The following is a 10,305-nucleotide window of genomic DNA, read 5'->3' on the forward strand; positions in this document are numbered from 1 at the left end:
TGTCGCCTTGAGCAGGAGAGACAGCAAAACGATTTATCTCACGTGAAATACTTTAGTAGACCCTGTCTGCCACAACGCCCCATGTCCTTGCTAACAGCAGTCTATTTGTACGTTTTATAAGCCAGAATGCCCAAAAAGTGTCTGTGAACTACACCTGGCAATGGCCTGTCCCTGTCATTCTGTGCAGTTGTCCAGCACATGTAAGACCTGTGTGCTAACTGCGTCTGGAACTCACAAATTGGACTTCTTGGTTCCCTGGTGTGCTTAGTCAACGTCATCCCACTATTTATTTTATTTGCCTATATGAGTCAGAGCTCATGCTGACATGTATTGTCTACAAGTTAGGTCCCTCCTAAACTAATAATCTCTGGTATAGAAGCTTTTTGGGCCTGGGCGATTCTAGGGGACCCTGGCATTAAATGGTGGGCAGTATAATAGACCACCCAAACAAAACTCCTTTAGAATTTCAAGTCAGTGCGATTCAATAAATACTTTAAAAGAAACTGGTTACCATTTCTAGCCAGTTGAAAAACCTGAGAGCCTTATCAGCTACTGGAGTTGGAAAAATATAACCTCTACCTGTAGATCCGAAGATATCAGTAATATAGGCTGATTCCAAAAGGTCACCTACTTCTTTGTGTTTTGATTTCTTATTGTAATTTTAATTTAAAGGTTTAATAATATTCAAGCTCTTATTACTAAAGTCTTTTTTTCAAAGCAATAGGTCAACATTATATATTCACTCTGAGACAACAGTGTTATTCCTTATCTGTCCCAACACCTCCTTTGATTTAGTCTAGTAGTTCTTAACCTTTTGACTTCTAATGGCCCCACTTAATCATTACTGGAGTGGGAGACAAATTGAATCATTATTGGAATCCAGGGATGTCTACTGATCATTAACCCCTTGAGTGCTTATGACCGAACTACGTCATCTTGAGTCATGGGCGGCGTGTGCTCATGACGGCATGGTTCCGTCTTGCCGCTGCCGCTCCGCCTATGCGGCACTAATTCCCCGCCTGTAAGGGCGAATTAATGAGCGGGCAGTGTCATGAGCACACACCACCTGTGACTCATGACGGACTGGAGCCGTCATGAGCACCGAAGCGCCGCGTTCACCCCCTAGCCCTCCCGCGCCGCAGCTGAATTCGCGCCACGGCGAAGGGGTTAATCATTTTTGATGATTTGAATTTCAAAACAATACAAAAAAAATACAGAAACAAGTATTCATCAAGCAAGTATATGAACTGTGAGATATTTTATTTAACCCACAAACAAATATAAAAATACTACTAGGAAGGTTAGAGCTTTTCCGGGTTCCGGGCCAGGGGGCAAGATGGCCGCTAGTGCATTGTAGGGAGTATTCGCATTACACTCCCTCTCCTGAACCGGGTGTAGAGTAAGACCTAAAGAGCAGGAATGATGCGGTGAAATAACGCGATTATGTGGATTATGTACTGGACAGTACTGAGATTCTGGAGAGAGGCGCAGAAGAAACGTTGGGCAGGAGTCCTCAACTGGGAGAAGACAAGAATGTCGTCACGCTCCAAGGATGGCAGCGGACCGGGGGCCATCCCGAACGTACCGCTACTAGGCAGGAAAACCACTCCTGCATTAAGCGCTACGCAGAAAGCACAGCAGCGGAAGATCGAGAGGGAAAAAAAAGCTGAGTTAAAAGCATAGGCTGGTGCAACAATGAGTGTGTCGCTGCAAGGAGAAATAATAAATGCAGCAGCCGACAAGGAGCGTACAGAAAATAAACAGATCATTAAAAGTTTCAGCGTTGCGAACAAAGATAAGGAAAAGGAGGCAGCGCTGAGGCAGTCTACCTTGTCGGAGACGTTCGTCAGGAAGCCCATGGCGGCTCTGCCCGGTGGTCCTGGGGGAGATGCAGGAGCGGGACCCGCATCTATCACGGTGAAGCAGACAGCGGAGAGGGCGGGCGGAGATGAGAGGCGTGTGAGGATCGTGGAGCAGACGGCAGCTCGGGCTGGGGGCCAGCCGGGGAGCAATGGCGCTTGTCCAGCCGAGAGCAGCGCAAAGCAAGATCTCCTCGCGGAAGGCGGCATTAGGATTGCCGAGCAACCAGAGGAACGCGCAGGAGAGAGCACGCCCAGAACAGAGGAGAACAGAACGCCGGGGGAGTCAGATCATGCTGCGGAGGTGGTGGCGGCTGCAGCGGCTCCCGGAACAGCATTCTGCACGGGGGAGAGGAAACTCCAAGATGCAAAAGGTAATGGAGAGCGAACGTTAAAGGAGATTGAAGGACTGAATAATGCCTCAATGATAGACGCGCTGCTGCAAGTAGAGGCTGAGCTTAGTAATAATTTGAGGCCGAAAATGGACACAAATTGGGGTAGCATGGTGAGCCTAGACTCACAGAAAGAACGTGAAGGGGATACATTTTTTTCAGTTAACGAGGGCTCAACCTCATCAAGTGCGGGAGAAGAGTCAGGGACAACTGAACCATCATCAGAGGAGGAAGAAAGCACTGAATCTGATATATTAAACGCACAGAAAAAGAAAAAGTCAGCCACAAAACGTAGTTCGAGTGCAAAAACAAATAAAAAACTCTTGTGGGATTATTCCGCAACAGCAGGCCTTTTTCAAGAGGGATTGCAAGGGTCACAAGGGACACAAGAAAAGGACATAGCAAGTGAGGAGGATGGGCCGAGAGAGCATGCTACCCTGAACTTACTAGTTAATATGCTTAAGCAAATCCAGGGAGAAGCCAGGGCAGAGAGCCGCAGAGCCAGGCATGATACCAAAAAAATACAAGCCCCCATAAGGAAGATGAACAAGAAGTATGAGGAAGTGGAGGGGAGAGTGGAGTTGGTAGAGGAAAGGATGGGAAGATTGGAGGACGAAGCAACTGACTGGCATAAATTTAAGAGGGAACAGACAAAGATAGTGGAAGACCTGCAATGGAAAGTGGAGGACTTTGAAAACCGTCAGAGACGGAACAATGTAAGGCTTTTGGGTCTGGAGGAAGGAGTGGAAGGGCAAGACGCAAGGGGGTACGCAATTAGGTTACTAAAAGGAGCCTTCCCCGAGGCTAGGTGGCGATGGGAAGATGAGGTACAAAGAGCCCACAGGTTTCCACTGACAATTAAAAAAAGGCAAGGAGGGGACCAAGACAATATGCCTAGGGCAATGTTGGTATTCTTTGGTAACTTCTTGGCAAGGCTGGAGGTGATGGAAAAAGCTAGACCAGACTAAAAGAACTGCTGAGGGGGTTACATTTTTCGCGAGACCTGACTTTTGCCACGTCACTGTTGAGAGGCGATGGCGACTAAGACAGTTAATAACCCCTTTTCAGCAACAAGGAGCTGAAGCATACTTGATGTTCCCGGCGAAACTTAAGGTCATCATTGGCGGCCGCACAAGGATGTTTTTTTCGGAGATAAAAGCAGGGGAGTACCTCGAAGAGTTAACGGAGCAACGCAAGGGGAAATGAGGAAGATCAATATGGAATCGGACTATGGCATATGAACTATGGTCTATGGACTATGTATTCGGAATAACTGGGAGGGAGAGGGAGGGCGACGCTACAATGCAAGTAGTCAACACATAGGTCAGGATTGACCTATTTGCCTGTAGAAGGGGGGGAGGGGTAGTTGTGGGAGGGAAGGGGTGGTGGGAGGGGGGCCGGAAAGGACTTGACAAAGTCGGAAAAACAACACAAAAGGGCAGATCGGAATGAGATAAAACTTGCAACAGAACGGAATAAGGGGGTAAAGTGTATGGGAAAAGTCTATAATGAAATATGGCGTTAAGGGTTGCAACAGTGAATATATGTGGCTTAAATGATGGTGGGAAAAGACAGAAGGCGGCATCGTTGTTCAGACTGCTAAAACTAGATGTGATCTGCTTACAGGAGACGCACATTTTGGAAAAAGAAAAATTTAGACTGGAACAGATGGGATACGAGTTATTGGCGAACACAAGTCAGGACACAAGAACAAAGGGGGTGGCTATACTAGCAAGGAAAGGGGTTATTAAACTCAGAAGAAAAAAAGAAGACTCAGAGGGGAGGTGGGTCATAATTGAAGTGGGAACTACTGCTGGAAACCTAACAATTGTATCTGTATACGGCCTAAATGATGATAACCCTGAAATGTTCGAATGGTTAGATCAGGAACTCTCACTTTGGATAGAGCCGGTAATTTTTTGCGGCGATTTCAATATTAATGGTTTGCATGGGCTGGGGAAATTAGGAGGGGGGAGATATGTAGGTCGGAAAAATAAAATATGTAACGCCATGAATAATTTGATGCAGAACAATGCTCTGTCAGATTTATGGTCTAAACACAATCCACTCGGGTCAGGGGGTACCTTTTATTCAGCACCTCATAAAATGATTGCAAGGTTAGATTATATCTTAGTGTCTAATGATAAAATAAATGGGGCCCAGATAGAGCGGATGCCTAGAATGATTTCGGATCATAATATATTGGTAATAACCATGCCAAGGATAGACAGAGGGAGTCCCAAACCCTACATTCGGACATTTGAAAGAAGACTGTTGAAAGAGGAAGGTTATATTAATAGGATGAATGAATGGATCACACAGTTCTGGGAAATCAATAGAGGATCGGCTCCAGCTAAGATCGTCTGGGATACATTCAAGGCCGGGATAAGGGGGGAAACCCTGAGTTATACTTTAAAGAGGAGTAAGACGGAGAGAATAAGGATGGACAGGTGGATAAAAGAAATGAACAGATTAGAAGAGCAATTAAATAGGGCAGTGTTGAGACAAAACACAATAGAGATAGAGGGCCTCTTACTGGAAATAGAAGTCAAGAAAGCAGAGACGGGAGAAGCACTGATTGAAAAGGCGGCAGGGAATTACCTTGCCAAGAAGGAAAAGTGCTATGAGTATAGCGAGAGGGTAGGACACTTATTGGCTATTAGAATCAGACAAAATCTGGCTGCAGGGGAAATTAAAGAAATTAGAAATAGCGCTGGGGAAGTAGTAAACAAACTAGAAGAGGTTCAGGAGGTATTTAGGGAATTTTACGAGAAATTGTATGATCAGAATGCAGAGGATGTAGGAGAAGGGTGCAGGGACTATTTGACAGGGATACCACATGAGAAACTGGATAGTGAAGAAAGAGACAAACTAGGTTTACCGTTAACATTGCAGGAGCTTAAAATGGCAGTGAATAATTTACCAGGGGGCAAGGCTACAGGGCCAGATCAAATACCAGCTGAATTCTATAAAACATTCTGGGAAAGGCTTGGGGAAAATATGCTGGAGACTTTTAGACAGGCACAGACACAAAAATTAGCGCCACAGTCCTGGGATGATGCAAATATCATTGTGATATTTAAAAAGACAAACCCCCATTAGATCCAGGGTCATACAGACCTATTACTCTCCTGAACGCGGATGCTAAAATGTATGCCAAAGCACTAGCACAAAGACTGAGCAGAGTTATTGAGAAATTAGTAAGCAAGACACAACATGGTTTTATTCCCGGGAAAGGGACCACTCAGCATACCAGACAGTTAATTACTATACTAGATGCTACTGAAGTAGCGGGAGACCCTGTCGCAGCCATATTTCTTGATGCTGAAAAAGCATTTGACAGGGTCTCCTGGCAGTTTCTGTGGAATGTAATGGACTGGTTTGACATAGGCAAAGGATTTATTAGTGCTATACAGGTATTGTATTTGCAGCCAAAGGTTAGGGTGAAAATAAATAAGTCATACACTAAAACGGTAAGGATTACATGAGGAACCAGACAGGGCTGCCCAGCATCACCCTTACTTTTTGCCTTAGATTTAGATCCGCTACTTATGAGACTAATAGGTAACATCAACATCTCGCCAGTTGTGATACAGGAGGTAGAGTACAAAGTATTCGCCTATGCAGACGACGTGGCATTGATAACTACGGAACCAGGAAGGGCTTTAAGGGAAATAGAGCAGGGGGCAGCAGTCTTTGGGGGTTTATCAGGATATTCAATTAATAAGGGGAAAACTCAGATCATTATGAATGAATATACATTTTATGCATATCCCAGAGTGGTAAAGGAGGCAGTGTATCTAGGAGTAAGGGTGTCAGCAGACCTGGCGGAGTTAGTAAAAATAAATATGGAACTGCTACTAGCTAAGGTAAAAAGCAATACAGAAAGAATTCACAACCTACACTTCACGCTAATGGGACGCATAAATGTAATTAAAATGGTTACATTACCGAAATTTCTCTACCTGTTTAGGGCTATACCTCTTTTCTTTGAACAACTTTGGTTCACTAAGTTAGAAACAATTCTTAATAGGCTAGTGTGGGCACAAGGGAAAACTAGAAGGGCTTACAGACATATGACACTTACACGTGAAAAAGGGGGGTGGGGTGCACCGGATATTAAATTGTATTACTGGGCCGCAGCTTTGCAATATTTCCAAGGATTAATAGGTGGAGGATGTGAATATACAAATGTGTATAGAACTGTACTGGGGGAGGGCGCGGTTGATGGGTTTCTGAATACAATAGATTATGGACTTTTTAAGAACACTAGGTTTAAAACCCTAAAAGCTGCATATATGATTTGGAAAGGGGTAGGAAAAAAACTGGGAATCGGCAGATTTAGTAGATACACTAGATTGATAGCTAATGAAACCCTCCCGGGGGATATTTTCAGGGATGGAACGATGAGGATATGGAACGATAGGGGCATTAGGAAAATAGACCTCCTGGATATAGAAGGGGGGATAATACAATTTGAAGAATTACAAAGAAGATTTGAAATACCCACTAATACTTTTTTTAAGTATCTACAGGTGAGGAGTTACCTGAGGGATAAAAAGGGTGGACTGTTAGGATTTAAACACTGTAGGCTATTGGACTATATAGAACAGAGTAAACAATGTAAGATACGGCAGTTACATGCAGAACTGTATGCATACAAAATAGATGACAGAGAGAAATTCTCAAAAAAATGGATAGAAAAAGTGGGGACCTCCCCGGAAGTATTTCAGAAGTCTCTAGACTTAGGAAGATCAGCCCTATGCTCGGCAACGCTGCAGTCACAGCATTATAAAACATTATATTGCCTTTACCATACGCCGGCAAAAATAGCGCAGTGGGGCGGGACAGAAGGTATAACTTGCCCTAGATGCAATGCAACGGAAGCTGATATAGTACATATGTTCGCACAATGCCCACAATTGTATACCTTGAAAAGGGCCATAGAAGTTTTTCTGGAGGACTCACTGGATATTAAGATTATATTAAATAATGCATTGCTATTGTTGGGGGTGAAGACCGAGTATGAAAATGGCCCCACAGAGTTTTTGTTTATGGTAGCAGCTGTATACTGAATCAGTATTGCACGGGCATGGCTAGACAAGACACCCCCAACATTCCAAACTTGGATAGCAGGATTGCTAGCCTCATATAATCTGGAAAAATCTATATATGAGAGGAAGGGCAAAAAAAATGGGAGAGGAGATATGGCAACCTATTACGAGGTGGAAATTTAAGCAAAACGGGGTAGGGGTTGGGTAAACAGCCGTAGGTAGGAAAGGCTAATCCTTGTGTTTTGATTTATTTTTCTTTTTTTTCTTTTTTCCTTTCTTTTCTCATAAATTTTGCAGAGTACTGTTGCAAGAATGTATTTGTATTGTATTTACTTTATACTATAATGGGATATATAATATATGCACTTTGTGTTGTAAAGTTGATGACTGTAATAGGTTGGGGGGGGTAAAATTGCTGTGAAAAGATTATAATAAAAATATATATAAAAAAAAAAAAGGAAGGTTAGAGCTTTTCCAAATTCAATTCAGGCTACTTATCAACCATACTATATTCTGTTTGATGCACTTGCACTGCGCCCATGAATCAATCTGAGGATACTAAATTAGGGCCTGATTCACAAAATGCCTCCACACTCGTGGCAGAGGCCTGCCGTCAAGGGGGAGCCTCCGGACTCTGGATGGAATCTTCCTAATGGAAATTCTCATTAAGGAGACTCCCCCACGACTGCTGGACCCCCGCCATGAGTGCGAATGCCCTTTGTGAATCAGGCCGTTAATTGTTAGCCTCAAATTTCTTCACATTCACAGAACATTTTTACATTTTCAAACATATAATCATCTTATTTATGTATGTACACTTTATCAATCCATTAATATTATTTAAATTTTTAAGTATACCCAGACTCCCTGAGTAGGCTTCATGGACCCCTAGGGGTCCTTGGCCACAGGTTAAGAACCAATGATCTAGTCCTTTATTGCTAAACCTGCCTAACCTGGAGAGTCATGGAGCACTCACAGTAACAGTCAAACCCCCGAAACTACTAGGCGGTAGCTACAAGTTCACTGACCTAAAAAAATGCCTGAAAAACCACCCTTTTTGATGCAAAACCTTGTCAAATAAACGTTTAGGGCTTTGTATGTCACTATGTAGAACCAGCAACTATTACTTAGTTTATGAATGTTGTCCGACCCCACTTAGAACCCATCTTCACACATTTATGTATAATCATCAAAATGTTGCTACTGGAATATATTCCTAGCCAAATTAACCTCATTTGCCTGTTGCTCATTCTCACCAATAGCACAAAGATACAAACTTTAAGGAGGATGTTGCTCTTTACAAATTCAGATAGAAATATAAAATATTAAATAGCAGTACAACTACTGAAGCACTTAAACGTGATTGTACTGTTATGCAGTGGATATTGGTTCAACCAAAACATACTCAGTAACGCTTACATTCCTTATTATGTTGGTGCTATAGACCATACCTACATCTAACAGGTGTCACTGGACCTCACCAAAGTCCAGGGAAGAAGTATTCCATAGGAAAAGAACATTTTCAATCAGTTTTCAAATGATTTCCACTACAAATGTGTGCTTCACATATATACCGGCTAAGCATTTCACTATGATTCATTGCTATATTTCTCTAACTACACAATTCATTTATGGCATTAATAAAACACACATCTAAAAAAGTATTTGACATTTACAAAGCAATCTGCAAATAATCACCAATATTCATTAGACACACTGTACCTGCTTGACATATTTTTCTGCACCTGAATGAATGTGAAAAATGGCTTACGACACAGCAGAGAGCCACTGGGGAGAGATGTAATGTAGCTGCTGACTAAATCGGGTTGTGAAAGGCATTTTAAATTATTATTATGATTATTATTATTATTATTATTATTTCTACATAAGAGACATTCAGCTTCCTCATTGCAGGGGAGGATCCTCCCCTATGGCAGAGAAACGTCACCCCACTGCTTTTAAGCAGTGAGAAACATAAAATGACAATAATTGAGTTATTGCCATTTTATGTTTCAAGTCCAGCTGCGTTGTGGTGGGTGGGCGGGGCTGCTATGCTCTTCGAGCGTGGCAGGGGAGGAGTGGTTTGCCCACTCCTAAAGTGCGCAATGACTCCTTGGTCGGCCCCATCTCAAGCGGAATGCTGCCACATAACAACGGCGATCCTCTTGCTGGCGCTTCCACGAGTGGACCATGCTCCCTCAATTAAGATTCAAAAAGCTTCTCCATTTTACTGGGGTCACCGGTCCTGCAGGGCGGGCTCTGAAGCCAGGAATGGAGATCCTGGTAACACGATACTTTCAACACCAAAGAAGAGCCCAACACTGACTTACTGGCAAGCTTGACTTTTATTCGTCAGGGAAGGCGGAGATAAAATGTAAAAATATAATAATTATACAAACACTTGTTAGAGCACAGTTTTGCTCTCTGTTTTTTATGGGTGCATTATATTCATGGGTAGTTCGTGCCTGCATATAATCCTTGTTGTGTTAACATTGGGTTATTAGAACGTGTACTCTAATAACGTGAAAAGTAAAGTGTTAGGTATATTTCAATGTAAACATGAATAAGTTAACGGTGCAAAACCTTAACCTGTAGAATTCGTACATGTAGCCAATGAGTATTCATACACTTGATGTACTTATGCAAAGAGTTGATTTGAACATGTTCATTTTATACATGTGCTTTCATGAAGTTACCAGTCATTTCTTATGTTGACGATTCCTGTTGACCTAAAATTTCCCCTGGAAGCTCTTGCTTTAGACTCGTTAGAGCATGTTGAATTTGTTCTTTCTTATGTTTCTGTTGCAAGTGGAGAAATTAATTCTTGTTAGTTAGGTCAATGTTTTTGTTTTAGGAGTTAGGCTTAGATACATTGAACAGCGATGCTAATAATAAGTGATTGCTGAACTTTCTCATCGGAGAGAGCCTGGGAATCAAGGTCCTCTAACCAAAGCCTGGGAGCATTGCTGCTGTGTGAATAGTTACCTACAAGGATGGTAT

This window comes from Lissotriton vulgaris, chromosome 9 (genome assembly GCF_964263255.1).
Source record: "Lissotriton vulgaris chromosome 9, aLisVul1.2, whole genome shotgun sequence".
Classification (NCBI taxonomy): Eukaryota; Metazoa; Chordata; class Amphibia; order Caudata; family Salamandridae; genus Lissotriton; species Lissotriton vulgaris.